The 19,584-nt window shown below is 39.9% G+C and overlaps 8 non-coding genes across 8 annotated transcripts; 4 read left to right on the plus strand and 4 right to left on the minus strand.

The window, feature by feature from the left end:
- Positions 1-640: 640 nt before the first annotated feature.
- Positions 641-711, plus strand: TRNAG-GCC (transfer RNA glycine (anticodon GCC)). Its single transcript has one exon. It is a non-coding gene; the product is annotated as a tRNA-Gly (tRNA).
- A 390-nt stretch (positions 712-1,101) lies between these two features.
- On the plus strand, positions 1,102-1,172 carry TRNAG-GCC (transfer RNA glycine (anticodon GCC)). Its single transcript has one exon. It is a non-coding gene; the product is annotated as a tRNA-Gly (tRNA).
- A 5,345-nt stretch (positions 1,173-6,517) lies between these two features.
- On the plus strand, positions 6,518-6,588 carry TRNAG-GCC (transfer RNA glycine (anticodon GCC)). Its single transcript has one exon. It is a non-coding gene; the product is annotated as a tRNA-Gly (tRNA).
- Positions 6,589-8,352: 1,764 nt separating this feature from the next.
- On the minus strand, positions 8,353-8,423 carry TRNAG-GCC (transfer RNA glycine (anticodon GCC)). The gene has a single exon. It is a non-coding gene; the product is annotated as a tRNA-Gly (tRNA).
- Positions 8,424-9,763: 1,340 nt separating this feature from the next.
- TRNAD-GUC (transfer RNA aspartic acid (anticodon GUC)) lies at positions 9,764-9,835 on the minus strand. Its single transcript has one exon. It is a non-coding gene; the product is annotated as a tRNA-Asp (tRNA).
- A 4,606-nt stretch (positions 9,836-14,441) lies between these two features.
- TRNAG-GCC (transfer RNA glycine (anticodon GCC)) lies at positions 14,442-14,512 on the minus strand. Its single transcript has one exon. It is a non-coding gene; the product is annotated as a tRNA-Gly (tRNA).
- A 337-nt stretch (positions 14,513-14,849) lies between these two features.
- TRNAG-GCC (transfer RNA glycine (anticodon GCC)) lies at positions 14,850-14,920 on the minus strand. Its single transcript has one exon. It is a non-coding gene; the product is annotated as a tRNA-Gly (tRNA).
- A 446-nt stretch (positions 14,921-15,366) lies between these two features.
- TRNAD-GUC (transfer RNA aspartic acid (anticodon GUC)) lies at positions 15,367-15,438 on the plus strand. The gene has a single exon. It is a non-coding gene; the product is annotated as a tRNA-Asp (tRNA).
- Positions 15,439-19,584: the final 4,146 nt, after the last annotated feature.

Below are 19,584 nucleotides of genomic sequence, written 5' to 3' on the forward strand. Positions count from 1 at the left end.
TACACACCTGGAAGCTTAGTCGCTCTGCACACATGAGATAAGTGTTTATAGACGTTGGTAATAAGTGAAAATTAAAAAAAAAAAAATAGGAATTTTTGGTCAATATTTTAAGTAAATTTTCCTGCTATACTTTTTTTTTTAACGTAGCAAATCAAATTAATGTGTAATTCTAAGTAATTTTCATCAAGGTTTTTATTACTGAATTACTGTTGTGCTTAAACTCGTTCAGTTTTTTTTCAAAATAAGCTGACAGCACCTCACTGGTAGGGAGACATGATGGATAATTTCATTGCAGAATAAAAGGTAGAAATAAATGTCGTGCATAAAACTTTCACCTCACAACTTGTATGCGAATCATATTAAATGAATATTGACCAGACAGAGAGAATTGAATGAGGTGTTGCTGTCTTGGCAGGAAGAATAAATAATGGTAATCAGATCCTGGTTTGTATCCCTGCTTGTCACACTGGGGTTCACTCCGCTCAGTTCTTTGCTGCTGAGGGACTGTGTTGAACCGCACATTGAGTATAATAATATTGTGTGTTCTAAACAATAACTGGTTTCTAATAACTTAGCAAAATTTTTAAGGCATTTGTATGAATTTTAAGATATAATGAAGTGAACCCAGGGTATGTGAACAGCATCGGTGGTTCAGTGGTAGAATTCTCGCCTGCCACGCGGGAGGCCCGGGTTCGATTCCCGGCCGATGCATTCACTTATTGCCTGCAGAGATCATATATTTAATGCCAAATAAGATGTCAAAATTTTTAATCACGTTGTGTAATCCTCCTCACGCAAGAAGCTAGCACGTTGGGAAGTACCTACCATAAGGCTTTACTAACAAGTACAGTAAAATACCTCTAAGCGTGTGAATTATGCTAAGAAAATATCTCTAATATTGAAAACAAGATTGTCTAAGAAATACGAAAGTAATATATTTTTTTTCTGAGTAATGACTTATTTTTAGAGAGGTTTTTGGTAGTGAGTGGTTCATTTCACCGCCTGTCAAGCAGAATTCAGTTCCAAGCGTTACATACTATCCTTTTTAAGTACTGCTTGAATTTAAATGAAGTAAAGTGAACCCCAGAAGGTTCAAACGTAGCATCGGTGGTTCAGTGGTAGAATTCTCGCCTGCCACGCGGGAGGCCCGGGTTCGATTCCCGGCCGATGCATTATTGTCAACTTTTGGGCCCTTCAGAGGAAATTAGATTGACTCTTTAGGGCCAAAATTCAGGTGCCAAAACTAAAAAGTAAATAAGCCCAGGTCTTTTATCAGCGAGGACGCAAAATTTACCTTCGACGTCGTCACCTCTCTAACACCCTTACTTTATCTTCCCTCCTCGCTGATGGCCCCACCTTTGACTATACACTTCCTTTAGTACTCTTTCCTGACCCTACAATCTCTACCCTGCAGCGCTATACGACCCTGGTGGTTTAGCACTTAGTTTTGATAATAATTAGTATGTTTATCAGCCGCAGCACGCAGCCGCAGCAAGCAGCAACAAGGCTGCTCCTATATCTTGCCGTCCCCTGGGCCTATCCGAACACCAGTGATGGCCAAATTTGCAAGTACTGCTGCAACAACATGCAAGGAACCTATAGTGACATAAAAACTGACGGTGACGACAACGAAATGGACTAAATATGACAAAAGAGGGACCGGCATTCAAGTACCAGACCTGCTGCCAGACGTGAACCAGACATGAGACGTTTTCCACTAAAATGAAATAACTGACCTCCATATCAACTGCACCAGTGTTTAACGGGAAGACAACATGGCAGAAAACCTGATCAACTAGATCTCCAAGGAAATGACAGGTCTGTAGGACTTTTTTCTTCAGTGCCAAACGAGGGAAAGAATTGAGCATTTAAACATGGCTGACCGGCATCCAAACAGCCGCTACTGCCAGACGTACAACTAGCGAAGTGAAATTCTCATCTTTACTGACGTTCATCTGTTGACAGTAGCATCATATCTGTACCACCATCATATCACCTGTACCAGTGCTAACGAGAGGGAAACACAGGAGACATCGTGAAATCAACAGTACAAAACTCCAAGGTTATAGGTCGGATATCCCTCAGTGCCAGTCGTGAGAAAGAAGTGAATAGTTAAACAGTCAAGGTTAATGTTTTAGTAGCTGACCTATATTCAGCTGACCAGTGTACAGTGAGAGAATCATAGCAGAAAACGCCAAATATATCTATAAACTCAAGGAAAGTCAGGTTGTAGGTGGCGTTACTCCCCTCAGTGTTTTAAAAATGGCTGAATCAGCAGAACAGGTCAGGAGACAACAACACGACACAACCCCCGATAAATGGAATTGAGGGGGATTTGGAAGGATAAAACCATAGATTAAACCTTTCTGATCTACCAGAATGGAAAGGAGTTAGAAGTTAATTGAGGAAGCCAGACTGTGAAGTGAGATGGGAAGGGGAGTGTGTAATAAGGGGTTAACTGTAAGGGTTTTGTGAAGTTAAGGGAAAAGTGAGCAGTGAAGAGGGTTTTGAAGAGGAAATTTTACTAGTAATTCAGTGGTGATTGCTAAAGCAGATACTAAGTGTACTAGGGACTGGAAAAGAGAAATAAATATTATTGTATATGAGTAAAAGAGCGAAGAGTGAAAATGGCAGGCATTAGGGGGGTACAGGTGCCATAATTATATTTATATTTCTTCTTCAATTCCATGAAGAAAGAAATCAGTCATGGGGGTTGGAAAAGGTGAATGGAGTAACAGCGCCCTGGACAGTAAAAGCCCAACAGTTGCCATCCTACCAGAAAAGTAAATGTCACTATCGCCGCAAGGTATGGCAACACCGCATACCCAAACAAAAACAGTGGCACACAGCTCTTATTGTAGCGCTCTTAAGTGGTGATATCCAAATTAATCCAGGACCTCAAACTATTGTGCAGAGGCAAAACAGACAGATAAATGACGGGGATAATGACGGTCTAGTAGCTAGGAATGATAACCTTAACTCCATATGTAATGTATACATAGGTCAATGTGAGACAATACAGCCATTATTATCTCAAACACTACCAAACAGGTGCATACACTGTACTAAAGTACGCATGAAAAACAGAAAAGGCACCTTATGTAAAGTGTGTAAGGGGTGGGTGCATGATGGATGTATGTACAATTATAACAACGGTGCCAGAATTCATTTTGTGTGTAACAAATGCACTTTGGCACAGTTACCCTTTAGCAGTGATGGCATCGATTTACCTAAATTTAATACAAATGACCCATTGCCATATATTGATGATTATGATTGTTTTATGAAAACAGGCCTTCACTTTATTCATGTCAATGCAAGATCACTTCTTCCTAAATTGGCAGAGATTAGGATTCTAGCTAACAAAATTAGGGCGGCAGTTATAACCATCTCTGAATCTTGGTTGGATGGTACGGTGACTGACGACGAGGTCAAAATAGATGGTTACAATATAAAACGATTATATAGGAACAGAAAGGGTGGTGGAGTATGTGCCTACATTAGAAATGACTTAGCTTACAACCCAAGACCTGATTTAAATAACAATAAACTGGAGATTCTATGGTTTGAAGTGCTGCTTCCTAAGACCAAACCCATCTTAGTAGGAACTAGTTACCGCCCTCCTACCCAGGACCAGTTCTTAGAAGACTTTTCCAGAGTCTTGTCCGGAGTTGAAAACAATTGCGAGACAATAATACTGGGCGACTTCAATATCTGTTTTCAGCAGCAAAATAACGGGCTATGCAAAAGGTATAAGCAAATTCTAGGATTAAATAGTTACACTCAACTAATTAATACTCCAACCCGGATCACACAGTTCTCAGCCACCCTAATTGACCACATACTTTGTAACCGCTCTGAGAACATTAGTCAGTCAGGCGTCATTACCACAGGTCTTAGTGATCATTTCATCATTTACTGCACCAGGAAAATCACTAGGGATAGGATAGGCCTACACAAGACAATAAAAATGAGGTCAACTAGAAACTACAGTAAAGAAACACTGGTAAATAGGCTACACAATTGTGACTGGACAGAGATAACAAGTTGCACGGACGTAAACGATGCCTGGGAAAAATTCGAAACAATGTTCACTACCATCCTTGATAATATTGCACCAGTTAAAGAGGTTAGGATTAAACGAAGAACTGAACCCTGGATGAATACTGAGATATTAGATAATATGAAATTCAGAGACCAGCTGCTAAAAAGATTTAAAGCAAACAGACAGGATATTGCAGCACTAAATGAATTCCAAAGGGTGAGGAACAGAGTACAGAGACTTATAAAAGGAGCAAAGGCAAAGCACTACTGCTCAAAAATTGAAGAGTATAAGCATAACCCCAGGAAGCTCTGGCAACAACTAAAACATTTGGGGTATAGCCATAAGCCAGTAGATAGGTCTAACATAGTACTCACTATCGATAATGAGATATGCCATGAAACATCTAAGGTGGCAAATTGCTTTAATTCATACTACACATCTGTTGCATCAACACTAGTAAGTAAACTACCAGCTGCATCAAATACCTTTAACATAGACTCTGATAAGTTTCAAACATACTATACCAATAAAGGGGTAACCCCAAACAGTTGTCAACTAGTAAGTGTATCTCATGACTTTATTCAAAAAGAACTAAGCAGGTTAAACCCAACTAAGAGCACAGGCCCTGATAACATCCCGTCTAAGTTCCTAAAAGATGGTGCTTCTGAACTGTCAATCCCTATTGCTCACATAATAAATCTATCAATCACCACTAATACCGTACCGGAGGGGTTCAATGAGGCCAGAGTTACTCCTATCTTCAAGAAAAATAGTAGGTCTGATGTAAGCAATTATAGGCCTGTTAGTATACTCGGTATAATATCTAAAATTCTAGAGAGGGCGGTGTATTCTCAAGTAGTTAAGTACCTTAATGACAACAACATTCTCCATAGCTATCAGTCGGGCTTTAGAAGATCCTACTCAACCGACACCTCCCTTATTAATCTGATGGATTACCTGAGAACTGAAATGTCAAAGGGGAACCTCATAGGTATGGTAACCTTAGACCTGCAAAAGGCCTTCGATACTGTCAACCACAATATATTATGTAATAAACTTCAAGCTATCGGTATAGGTTCTGTAGACTGGTTTAAGGCCTACCTTAGCAACAGGAGACAAATAGTCAAAATCAACAAAACAGAATCAGAACCCCTGCCGATAACATGTGGAGTTCCCCAAGGTAGTATTCTGGGTCCCTTATTATTCTTATGTTATGTCAATGATATGCCTATCAGTGTCAAGTGCAAACTCCTACTGTATGCAGATGACAATGCTCTGTTAGTGTCAGGTAAAGACACACAAGATATTGCTAATGTTTTAACACTGGAACTGGAGTCCTGCGGCAAATGGTTAGTAGACAACAAACTATCATTACACCTAGGGAAAACTGAAGCCATTCTCTTTGGCACGAAACATAAACTGAGAAGGGTAAATAATTTTAATGTTCAATGTAATGGGGAGCCCATCACTTTGGTTTCATCAGTAAAATATTTGGGAATCCCCTTTGACCCATGCATGTCAGGAGAATTGATAGGGAACAGTGTAGTAAAGAAAGCGAATGCCAGACTGAAGTTCCTGTATAGACAAGCACAGTGTCTACCTACTGAGGCTCGCAGGACCCTATGTCTAGCCCTTATACAATGCCATATGGATTACGCTTGCTCTTCTTGGTACTCTGCCTTGACAAGAAAACTGAAAGATAGACTGCAAATCACCCAGAACAAAATCGTAAGATTCATCCTGGGGCTGGGACCAAGAGAACATGTAGGCCAGGATGAATTACAGCAGTTGGATATGCTGAATGTTGAAGACAGAGTAAAACAACTGAAGCTAAATCATGTTTATAAAATTGCTCACAAATAGTGTCCAGAATATCTTGCTGTCAATTTTGTCAAGGTTGGGAACCAAAGCAATCATAGTACTAGGGGGAGAGAGCACAACTTTGTAGTACCCAGTCATTGGCCAGGCTTCAAACACCTTTTATTGTACAGCAATAAAGGAATGGAACAGACTACCCGCACATGTCAAAGCCAGTCATAGCATGACCCAGTTCAAGAAGAGTGCCAAAAGGTGTCTGATGAATGTAGCTACAGAAAGGGAGGGGAATGATTTTCTATTTTTTATCTAACATACGTGTAAATTTTACCTTATTCCCTGTAATGACCCTCGTATTGTAGATAGTCTTAATGACCCTCGTGTAGTAGATAGTCTTTTTAGTATGATAATAAGATGTTATCTTCATTATAGAATAATAAGAAAATATTATAACCTTTATATTATAATAATAAGGTAAAAGGACCCCAATGGAAATAAGTCACTCTGTCTGACTTTTTTGGGTTATCCTAGGTTCTCTACACATATGCTGCTATGTATGATAATTCTATGTAACTGTATTTGTGTATACCTGAATAAACTTACTTACTTATAGGATACTTTGGATTTAAGTGAACCTAAAAAACAGGTTCAAAGGCAGCATCGGTGGTTCAGTGGTAGAATTCTCGCCTGCCACGCGGGAGGCCCGGGTTCGATTCCCGGCCGATGCATTTGTTGCCATCTTGCAAAAACATTCAGTTTTAAGTGTCAAACTAAAATCATACCTCCTGATCTTTAATCTTTTTAGGTAATCTTTTGCTTATGCAAGATGCTCACCCATGATGATTTAATAAGGAACTAAAATGACTTAGGAAGTTTTAACATATTTAAATTACATTTAAGCGCAGGAAGGACATTTTTAATCAATTAATTTGCAGTGAAATAATTAGAAATAAATTCCTCTGAGGCCGGAGACTGGGGTTCAATTTCTCGCCGGGGAATCGTGTATATTGATTTGTATAAAAAAACAATATTTTTTTATGTGGTTAAAATAATTCTCATTATAGAAAGGAAACTTTAGGTGACGTTTCAGTCCGTAGTTGACCATCAAGCCAAATGACCAAGAAAGACAGAGAAATCCAGAAGACTTGAATCAAAGATGGAATAGGGAGTGGGAAAGCTAGGAATAATGATTAGATGAAGTAGTAGTTAACACGTATCAAAGGACCCCCCCCCAAAAAAAAAAAAATGTATACTTCAGTATGTTAATGCATCTCTGCTTATTTGTCAATTAATAGATAACATTCTCATTGGGTTTGTAAGATTAAATGTCTGAGGAAAATTTAACCCAGTTTTCCCCGTGTGTCTGGTGGGGATATAATTCATTGTACTGATGAGGATTAACTTACTGTAATGTCCTTTCTGATAGAACAAACATTTTGGCAGTTTTCCCCCCATAGTGATGCATTTATAACCCAAATTAAAAAAACAATCCGTGCATTCGGATAAAGTGACTTATTTCTATAATATCAAAGGAGGTCCTTTGATATCAGTGAAGGGTTCTTGACCTAGACAGGAGATGCTAAACCAGTGATGATCATTTTTAAATCACTTATTCTCTCTAGGCTGGAATACTGCTGTACATTAACATCCTCATTCAAGGCCGGTGAAATTGCAGAGCTAGAGAAAGTACAGAGAACCTTTACTGCACGTATAAGTTCCATCAAACACCTTAACTACTGGGAGCGCCTGGAAGCACTTGACTTGTACTCACTAGAGCGCAGGCGAGAGAGATATATCATAATCTACACCTGGAAGATTCTGGAGGGACTGGTCCCTAATATGCACACAGCAATCACTCCATACGAAAGCAAAATACTTGGCAGGGGATGCAACATACCTCCAGTGAAAAGTAGGGGCGTCACTGGTACACTAAGAGAAAACACAATAAGTGTCCGGGGCCCAAGACTGTTCAACAGCCTCCCACCAGCAATAAGGGGCATTACGGGAAAACCCCTGGTTGTCTTCAAGATGGAGCTGGACAGATACCTAAAGATGGTGCCGGATCAGCCGGGCTGTGGTTTGTACGTTGGATTGCGTGCGGCCAACAGTAACAGCCTCGTTAATCAGGCCCTGATCCACCGGGAGGCCTGGTCGTGGACCGGGCCGCGGGGGCGTTGATCCCTGGAATGCCCTCCAGGTAGCTCCCCTTTCTTGAATACCTCGGATATCCCAGGCGCTGCTTGATCCCTACGGGTTGAGCGCCCTTCCCCCTTTCCCCATGAATGTGACAGTAATACGAGACGTTAAAACATGGAGTGATAATCAACTACGACTAAGGGTTGAGCACTCCAGTCTTCCCCCATGAATGTAATGGTGATGCGAGACGTGTTAAAATATGGAGTGATTATCGACTGTGACTAAGATCCGGATGTTTATCTTTTTATTCATCGCTTAAATAAAACTGAAATTCTTTTCTGCTGAGTAGCAAATAATGCATTGGCCGGGAATCGAACCCGGGCCTCCCGCGTGGCAGGCGAGAATTCTACCACTGAACCACCAATGCTTCGGTTAGCAACTTTAGGTTCAGTTTTTTACACTTAAAAATATTAGAAATAACTTATAAGTACGGTCAAAACTAATATCACCATCGTCACACCAAATGTGCGGCTCAACATAGTGTTTCCTGTGAAGAATTGAACTCTTGTATCCTGCATGACAGTTTTTGTTTAATATCTTCATTATGCATCCCATACCCATCCTGTGGGCCGTAGTCATAGGATTACAGAGGCACATAATGGGTCAAAGGCAGGAACAGATATAATTGTATTTGTGCCTATATAAAGTTACCAGGACAATAACAATTCTCCAGTCTTATCAGGTTCTTGCTTTCATAATTAGATATTCTCCTAACATGGTTATTCTCATTATTTTAATGACAATTTCGTGACCTGTGGTTCAGACCCTTTATCTCACATCTAAGGAACCTGGGTTTTATCCCAGCATCCTTCTAGGGAGGTTCCTTGATGCCAGGAAGGGGCTCATAATCCAATAAATTGGACCTACTTTCCTCTTCCTTGCAATGAGCCAGAGTGCCTCCCAATTCCCCAGGCGCTGTATGATTCTTACAGGTTTAGAGCTTCCCATGAATACAGTAGGCAGTCTATCTCAGCAGAAAGGGAAACGTTGGACGTGATTTCTTGCACTTTTTGCCCTTGTTCACCCGAGTGTATTATTATTATTATAATCAAAAAGAAGCGCTAAGCCACAAGGGCTATACAGCCACCCGAGTGTAGCCGTATTATTGTGGGTAGCATCCTGGAAGAAGTATTAAAGGATCTCGTTAGAAAAAAGCCAGACTTCATTGGGTTATCCTGGGTTACTAATTCTCAGAGTTAATATGTATATTTTTTGCGTTCATGCACAGAGGAGTTCGGTCTCTCATGCTTTTTTCTTGGTATTGACGATATCACTCTTGCTTATTTTCTCCCAATATATGTTTTTTTTTTTTTGTTACAGGAAGGATATGCTAAAGAGGTATTTTAGCTTACAACTTGATATTAGGTGAGAAGGGTAGCAGGTGTTGGTCCCTTTTGTCCTTGCAATTTAGAAAGTAATGCGTAACATATACATGGCCCGAAATGCCAGTGGGATGTCATAAATTTGATCATTGACTCTGCAATGACATAGGATTAATTCATTTTAAATGAAGATTCATAGACATACCACACGAGACATTTGAGTATTTCAACCCATTGGTCACAACGATTGCCATGATGGCACACCAGTTAATTTACACAAGTCGATATACTTAACAACTCACAAACGGACAACAGTACCAGTGCGCAGGTTCCATTTCTGCTCTGGACCGAAAGACAGGATCCCTTGAAATTTCAATATGATGGCCTCCCCGGCGGGGAATTGAACCCCGGTCTCCCGCGTGACAGGCGGGGATACTAACCACTATACTACCGAGGATTCGGTAGTTAGAATATTCTTTATTTCAAGGACAATATATATCTTCAATCTACTTAATAATTTTCTATTTATTTTATTTATTTATTTAGAAATTTAGCATACAAACAGAGGTACAAAAAATACAGGTAAGAGCAGCATGCCAAAGCCACTTATATGCATAGCATTACGGGCTGGCTTAAAATTAACTTAAGATTAACTAAGCAATGATGAAATCAGTGATAAGACATTATTGTAAACAGATAACTATAAAATACAAATGAGTATTACAAAGACAGGTCATATGGTTGTATGCATTGCTGTTCATTCAGTAGAATGGAGTATTCTGTTTATTTTTTTTAAATAAATACACTACCAAAGTTAGGTTTAACATTTGTGTGATATAATTGTGAGTAACATTTAGGATATACAATTTATATGGTTCAGTTATTCAGTATTTATTTGGTTTTGAGTAAGTGAACTTTGAGAAGAGACTTGAATTTATAAACAGGTAGTGTTTCTTTTATATTTAAAGGTAATGAATTCCAGATTTTAGGGCCTTTTATGTGCATTGAGTTTTTGCATAGCGTGAGATGGACACGAGGAACATCAAAGAGTGATCTGTGCCTTGTATTATGGTCATGTGTTCTGTTGAGGTTGGCAAGATGTTTGAGGGGAGGGTTAATATCAGAGTTAAGTGTTCTATGTATGTAATAAGTGCAATAATAAGTATGGATGTTTTGTATGGTGAGTAGGTTGAGTGTTTTGAATATTGATGGAGTGTGCTGCCTGTAGTGAGAATTTGTTATCATTCTAACTGCAGCCTTTTGTTGGGTAATTAGTGGTCTGAGATGGTTAGTTGTTGTTGAGCCCATGCACAAATTCCATAGGTGAGATAGGGGTAAATAAGAGAGTGACAAAGGGCCAGGAGGGCTGACTGTGGAACATAGTACCGTATCTTCGATAGTATGCCTACAGTCTTGGAAATTTTCTTAGAAATTTGGAAAAAACGATCTCAAGAGGTGGATATTCATTTAATAAGCAATATAACTGCAGTGAAGAGTAATTAAATTCCACACGCTCTTGTAGTCTCAGTCACATTCTCATGAAATATACTTTGTTCTACTCGTATACAACTTTATTGCCATATCAACAAACTTACACTAAACATTGACAAAACCTACTTCATTCAGTTTGGTAGCAGAGCTACAGATGTACCTCTTAACATAACGATAAACGGATCACCTATCACAAAGCTAACAGAGGGAAAATTCTTAGGAATCCACCTCGATAACAGACTCAAATTTCATACACATATACAACAAATTTCTAAGAAAATTTCCAAGACTGTAGGCATACTATCGAAGATACGGTACTATGTTCCACAGTCAGCCCTCCTGGCCCTTTATCACTCTCTTATTTACCCCTATCTCACCTATGGAATTTGTGCATGGGGCTCAACAACAACTAACCATCTCAGACCACTAATTACCCAACAAAAGGCTGCAGTTAGAATAACAAATTCTCACTACAGGCAGCACACTCCACCAATATTCAAAACGCTCAACCTACTCACCATACAAAACATCCATACTTATTATTGCACTTATTACATACATAGAACACTTAACTCTGATATTAACCCTCCCCTCAAACATCTCCTTGCCAACCTCAACAGAACACATGACCATAATACAAGGCACAGATCACTCTTTGATGTTCCTCGTGTCCATCTCACGCTATGCAAAAACTCAATGCACATAAAAGGCCCTAAAATCTGGAATTCATTACCTGTAAATATAAAAGAAACACTACCTGTTTATAAATTCAAGTCTCTTCTCAAAGTTCACTTACTCACTCAAAACCGAATAAATACTGAATAACTGAACCATATAAATTGTATATCCTAAATGTTACTCACAATTATATCACACAAATGTTAAACCTAACTTTGTTATTTTTTTAAATACACTACCTAACAGAATACTCCATTCTACTGAATGAACAGCAATGCATGCAACCATAGGACCTGTCTTTGTAATACTCATTTGTATTTTATAGTTATCTGTTTACAATAATGTCTTATCACTGATTTCATCATTGCTTAGTTAATCTTAAGTTAATTTTAAGCCAGCCCATAATGCTATGCATATAAGTGGCTTTGGCATGCTGCTCTTACCTGTATTTTTTGTACCTCTGTTTGTATGCTAAAATTTCTAAATAAATAAAAAAAAAAATAAATAAATAATCAGTCCACTCATTTACCTATACAGGCGAAGGCGAAGAATCACTTGAGTTGCTGAAAGGAAATAGGAAGGAAGGCACTGGTCAAAGAAATAGCAAATATCGATCTTAAAGAATCGTACAGGAGACAAACTCAGGAAGAACTAAGTCATAAATGAAATTGAAGCAAACCCAAAATATTTCTTTTCTTATGCTAAATCTAAAGGGGAAACAACATCCAGTATTGGACCACCGCTTAGATAAGTTGGAATTAACACAGATGACAGCAAAGGAATGAATGCAGTACTAAAGTCCCAGCTAACATGTAGCAATAAATTGTTACTAATTTCTATTATACACGCTCTGTTCTATTACATTTATAATTACATTAATTACTTTAACATCTGAGGGTTAACTCAGGATGGCACTAAGTATAGCAAGAGTAACTTGTTTCGTCTCAAGATTTGACCCACAATAAAAGCCAGCTTTTTTTCCCATTACCGTGGGCAGTACGCCTTTATATTTATTTTTGGTAGTTGAAAAAGGGTAGACAGTCCCAGCCATCTCACCCCTCTGGTGTATAGACATGACCCTTTCAAGTTACGTGCAGTTTTATTAGATGTTCAGTGATCCTTTTAGTTTGAGATGTATACCTGGAAGGTGTTCCTGGGGTCAACGCCCCCGTGGCCCGGTCCATGACCAGGCTTCGTGGTGGATCAGAGGATGATTAGCCAGGCTTTTACTGCCGGCCGCACGCAATCCAACTTACGAACCACATCCCGGGTGGTCAGGTACTGACTAGGTGCCTGTAGGAAATAAATTCATGACCCAGTAATTGGTTCCAGGACTCGCGAGAGATGTCAAAATTGATCGCTGAAACAATCTTTAAAAGTATTATTTTAATATTCATTTAGTTGAATGTATTGATCACTAAAGTACTTTTTTTTTTTACCCATTAGTTAACAGATACCATGACCATGAGCACTTTATTGGAGTTTAATATATTTGTGGAGGTGAGCTTGGAAGATGAGACAGAGTAAGGAATGAGCCAGGGTTATCCTAGGTATGAAAATTGTACTCGTGTACCTGTGCCTAAATAAACTTACCCAGGTGCTGGGGCGTCCCTGCTGGGGTACAGAATCTTTGTCTCCTGCTGATGGGCAGTGATACTCGCCACAGTCTTAGAGAATTTGTTGACTATAGGTGTCCTTATTTATAGCACATTTCTCGGTTTTACATGATTGTTCGCATTGCACCTGCAGACTTGTTTTATATGCTCAATATTACAGGAATATAATTTATTGGAATTATTTAACATAAAAGCGCTAAAAATTATTTAAAATAAGGCAACATTCATGCTTGTTTGTGTAACATTCATCGCTTAAAAACCTTTGCTCTTCAGTATGCAGTTTATCTCGTACTTTTCTCACTTTTGGGCTCATTTTTTTTCTCTAACATGTTTACTATAATCCTTTTCACCTTGAATATTTATGCTTTTTGTACTATTCACAAACACGTGAACACTAGGAAAAAAAAAAAAAAATTTATGCACATTACATATATTCTAAATGTTCATTCTTTAGCTCTCCTTCAGTCATCCTTCTACTGACATGTCAATTGTTCACACTCTTGGTTAGATTGTTAATTGAATTTAAAGTCTTGCGACTACACAAAGGTCATAAAGACTTTATGCAACCTGTTCGCTACCAGTCGAAAATTTATTCCCTAAAATAGGGTTTGCAAAGTAAATTCTCAGCAACACTACCAGACATAATACTCGGCAGTGGCAGCGCCTTGGGAAGGGGTTTTCAGTCCTCGAAAAATTCCCCTCACCCTCCAAAAAATAAATACCCCCCCCCTCTCCCCGAATAAAAATAGTAATAACCAGATAGCCACCCCTAAAATTTTGGCGTCACCCGTTTCTCGGTGCGTATAATCTTGCATATTCCTATATCGTCTTAAATGCGTCCGTGTACTCGCGCTACGTGCGGCTAGCAGTAACAGCCTGGTTGATCAGGCCCTGATCCACCGGGAGGCCTGGTCTTGGACCGGGTCGCGGGGGCGTTGATCCTAGAAATACCCTCCAGGTAGACTCCAGGTCTTATGATGCTGTTATTTGTTCTATAAAGATCATGCTATAATTTTTTTCGTATACATTCGCAGTCTTTGTTTCAAATTTTTACATTCACATCCTCGTACATACTTTTGTTCGTAATAAAATGTTTTCAGGAAAATTCAGGGCTTTGTAATTTTCTCTGTCATAAACATTAATTCACAAAACAATTCAAACCTTAGAACACGCTATATAACAAGGGATTTAATTTCTTATGACTAAAGTTCTGACCTTTTATCTTCTGTTTACCACTTAATATAATTTAATTCCTTTGCACTCATTGTTAGCAACAAATGCATCGGCCGGGAATCGAACCCGGGCCTTACGCGTGGCAGGCGAGAATTCTACCATTGAACCACCAATGCTGCCTTTGAACATTTTTTTTTAGGTTCACTTAAATCCGAAGTATCCTATAAACATACTAATTATTATCAAAACTAAGTGCTAAACCACCAGGGTCGTATAGCGCTGCAGGGTAGAGATTGTAAGGTCAGGAAAGAGTACTAAAGGAAGTGTATAGTCAAAGGTGGGGCCGTCAGCGAGGAGGGAAGATAAAGTAAGGGTGTTAGAGCGGTGACGACGTCGAAGGTAAATTCTGCGTAGTCGCTGATAAAAGACCTGGGCTTATTTACTTTTTGGCACCTGAGTTTTGGCCCTAAAGAGTCAATCTAATTTCCTCTGAAGGGCCCAAGTTGACAATAATGCATCGGCCGGGAATCGAACCCGGGCCTCCCGCGTGGCAGGCGAGAATTCTACCACTGAACCACCGATGCTGTGTATGACAGATCTGGATTCAAGAATATTTTAAAAGTAAACGAAATATATATTAGCCAGTGTAACCGATAATACCACCATTAAACCAAAGCTAAAGGTAAACATTATGAGTTTGTCTAGAAAGGACAAGCAGGTATGTGAACGACTCTACCAAGATTATTTATTCTCATCGCCCGCACTTTATCAGTGGGGTAACTTTCTTGCTGGCTTGTTCCCTCCGCTCCCCTCATGCTACTCCTGTACAAGGTCAGTGACACTGGTACTGTGAAAAAAACTAGTTATTCACTCGGCTACACCACCTACACTCTGGCTAGAAACTGTTGGGTAACTGTGGAAACTTGCCTCGAGTTAGAGGGAACCAATACAGTATACCACTGCAATTAAAGCTCCAGCTATTAATTAGCGAAAATCTGGTTGAAAGAAATACGATAAAAACCGAAGCCCGTCCTCGGTAGTATAGTGGTTAGTATCCCCGCCTGTCACGCGGGAGACCGGGGTTCAATTCCCCGCCGGGGAGGTAAGCATTATTTATGTTATTTATTTATTTATTTAGTAATTTAAGCATACATACAGAGGTACAAAAAATACAGGTAAGAGCAGCATGCCAAAGCCACTTATATGCATAGCATTACGGGCTGGCTTAAAATTAACTTAAGATTAACTAAGCAATGATGAAATCAGTGATAAAACATTATTGTAAACAGATAACTATAAAGCACAAATGAGTATTACAAAGACAGGTCATATGGTTGCTTGCATTGCTATACATTCAGTCGAATGGAGTATTCTGTTAGGTAGTGTATTTAAAAAAATAATAGATTGGGTCCTAGGTTTAACATTTGTGATATAATTGTGAGTAACATTTAGGATATACAATTTATAAGGTTCAGTTATTCAGTATTTATTTGGTTTTGAGTGAGTAAGTGATCTTTGAGAAGAGACTTGAATTTATAAACAGGTAGTGTTTCTTTTATATTTACAGGTAATGAATTCCAGATTTTAGGGCCTTTTATGTGCATTGAGTTTTTGCATAGCGTGAGATGGACACGAGGAACATCAAAGAGTGATCTGCGCCTTGTGTTATGGTCATGTGTTCTGTTGAGGTTGGCAAGGAGATGTTTGAGGGGAGGGTTAATATCAGAGTTAAGTGTTCTATGTATGTAATAGGTGCAATAATAAGTATGGATGTTTTGTATGGTGAGTAGGTTGAGTGTTTTGAATATTGGTGGTGTGTGTTGCCTGTAGTGAGATTTTATCATTCTAACTGCAGCCTTTTGTTGGGTAATTAGTGGTCTGAGATGGTTAATTGTTGTTGAGCCCTATGCACAAATTCCATAGGTGAGATAGGGGTAAATAAGAGTGATAAAGGGCCAGGAGGGCTGACTGTGGAACATAGTACCGTATCTTCGATAGTATACCTACAGTCTTGGAAATTTTCTTAGAAATTTGTTGTATATGTGTATGAAATTTGAGTCTATTATCGAGGTGGATTCCTAGGAATTTTCCCTCTGTTAGCTTTGTGATAGGTGATCCGTTTATTGTTATGTTAAGAGGTACATCTGTAGCTCTGTTACCAAACTGAATGAAGTAGGTTTTGTCAATGTTTAGTGTAAGTTTGTTAGTCCTCATCCAGGTAGATATTTTCTGTAATTCGGTGTTTACAGTATTGGCTAGCGTGACTGGGCTCGGGTGAGAGAAGACGTATGTAGTGTCATCTGCAAAAAGTGTGGGTTTGAGTAATTGCGAAGCATTTGGTAGGTCATTTATGTATAGGAGAAATAGAAGAGGGCCAAGGACACTTCCCTGTGGGACACCAACTGTAATTAGTTGTGCGGAAGAGCTTGCCCCATTTGCGTACACATATTGGCTTCTGTTGCTGAGGTAAGACTTGAGGTAGTTGAGGGAGTGCCCTCTAATACCATAGTGTGACAATTTTACGTGGAGCAAGTCATGGTCAACTGTATCAAAAGCTTTACGTAAGTCAATGAAGATCCCCAGTGGGACTTCTTTTTTCTCTATTGCAGTGTATATATGTTCTAGCATGTGTATAATAGCATCATTAGTATTTTTATTAGGCCTGAATCCAAATTGGCAGGGGTTGAGAATGTTTTGGGAGATGAGGTAGGAGTAGATTCGTTTATGAATTAATTTTTCGAAGATTTTTGAGAGAGGGTGTAAATTGGATATTGGCCTATAGTTATTCAACTCTGTTTGGTCTCCTCCTTTATGGATCGGGGTGACCCTTGCTATTTTGAGAACTGTAGGGAAGGTGGAGGATTCAATGGATTTGTTAAAGAGTGTTGCAATGATTGGTGATAGTACTTGTGACGCTTTTTTGTATATAAAGGGTGGTAAGGTATTTAAATCTCCTGCCTTGTTTTTCAGTGCGTTGATAATAAGGGAGACTTCGTATGGGTTAGTCGGAGCTAGGAACAGTGTGTTCGGGTAGTTGCCAGTGAGGTAGTCATTAGGTGGGGTATCTGAGCTTGGGATTTTATTGGCAAGGTTTTGACCTATAGTGGAGAAGAAATCATTGAGTCTGTTTGCTGTTTCTGTTGGTGGGAGTTGGGGTTCATCTGATTTTGCTAATTTTATTTCGCTATGTCGTGATATCTTTTTTGTTCCCAGAATTTCTGATAGGGTCTTCCAGGTCTTTTTTATATCACCTCGTAAGTTGGATAATCTGTTCTCATAATACAATTTTTTTGCCCTTCTTATCAGGCTGGTTAGGATTGACGAGTAACGTTTTGTTTGGTCTCTGGTTATGTGACCCATTCTGTACTGTTTTTCATATCGGTGTTTTGTATTTATGGATTTGAGAATGCTGGGTGTTAGCCAGGGACTGTTCAGTCTCTTAGCTGTCATCTGTTTAGTTTTTTTAGGGCAGTGCTTGTTATAAAGGTATTGGGTCTTTTATATTATTATTATTATTATAATCAAAAAGAAGCGCTAAGCCACAAGGGCTATACAGCGCTGCAGGGTAGGGAAGGAAGCAAGGGAATTGGATGGCAGAAGGGAGGGGGGATGATCAGCAGGTTACAGAAAACAGCGGGGCAGGGGATAGTACGGGGGTAGAGGGTAGCAAGAGATACAAGTAGAAAGGGCTGAAAGTATCAGAATTTGTGAAGTAAGTCAGTCGTTGTCAAAAAGTCAATGAGAGAGTCCGGATGAAAGGTGGGTCCATCAGCGAGAAGGGAAGGTAAAGAGAGAGCAGCGGGGCGAAGACGACGACAGAGGTAAATTCTGCGTGCTCGTTGATAAAGTGGGCAGTCCAACAGAATGTGGCTGACTGATAATGGAGCTTGGCAATTCTCACAGAGAGGAGCAAGACGCCTCTCCATGAGATATCCATGAGTAAGACGAGTATGGCCAATGCGAAGACGGGAGAGAGTAGTCTCCCAACCTCGACACTGGTGATAAGAAGACGGCCAGTAACCTATACTCGGTTTAATAGACTGAAGTTTGTTGCCGAGCATAGTAGACCAACGTTGTTGCCAACGGGTGTGAAGGTGGGAAGATATTACAGCAAAATAGTCCGTACATGGAATACCTCTATAAGAAACTGGTAGGTCATGTACTGCTGACCGCGCAGCAGTGTCTGACTGTTCATTGCCCTGTACGTCAACATGACCAGGGACCCAACAAAAAACAATATCTTTATGCTTAGTAAAGATGCGGCGTAGCCAAAGTTGGATACGGAGGACTAAGGGGTGAGGTGTATAAAATTTTTGTATAGCCTGTAAAGCACTAAGGGAGTCTGAGACAACCACAAATGATGACACAGGCATAGATGCAATACGGATAAGTGCTGTAAGGATGGCATATAATTCAGCAGTAAAAATACTAGCTGAAGATAGTAAATGCCCTTGTACGACGCTGTCCGGAAACACTGCTGCGAATCCTACGCCGTCAGAAGACTTAGAGCCATCTGTGTACACAGCAATGGCATGAGAATGAGAGTGAAAGTGGTCAAGAAAAAGAGAGCGGGAAGCGACCGTAGACAGTTGGGCTTTCGAGCAAGGGAGGGAGAAAGAACAGACTCGAACAGCTGGAACTTCCCAGGGGGGTAGGGAAAAGTGAGATGCTACATGTACATAGAAAGGTGGTAGTTGAAGAGAAGACAAGAGCGAATGAAGGCGAAGAGAGAAGGGACGGAGTAAGCAGGGGCGGCGAACAAATAAAGAATGTCTACTAATATCAGTGACCATTCTATAAATGGAAGGATTGCGGAGATCATGAGAGCGTACATAGTAGCGCAGGCAATGGGCATCACGGCGATCGGATAAGGATGGAACGTTCGCTTCTGCATAGAGGCTTTCGACAGGGGAAGAGCGAAAAGCACCAAGGCATAAACGTAATCCTTGGTGATGAATGGGGTTAAGGCTAGAGAGAGTAGCAGGAGATGCCGCTGAATAGATCTGGTCACCATAATCAAGTTTCGATAAAATAAGGGTGGAATGTAGGTGAAGGAGGGTTCGACGATCAGCTCCCCACGAAAGATGAGCAAGGGTTTTAAGAAGGTTCAGCCGGCTGTGACAAGTTGCCTTCAGAGAGGTAATGTGAGGTTTCCAGGATAACCTACGATCAAAGAGGAGGCCCAGAAACTTGACTGTATCACGTTCAGGGATACGTGAGCCATAGAGGTACAAAGGATGATCAGAGA

This window comes from Cherax quadricarinatus, unplaced genomic scaffold (genome assembly GCF_038502225.1).
Source record: "Cherax quadricarinatus isolate ZL_2023a unplaced genomic scaffold, ASM3850222v1 Contig3206, whole genome shotgun sequence".
Taxonomy (NCBI): Eukaryota; Metazoa; Arthropoda; class Malacostraca; order Decapoda; family Parastacidae; genus Cherax; species Cherax quadricarinatus.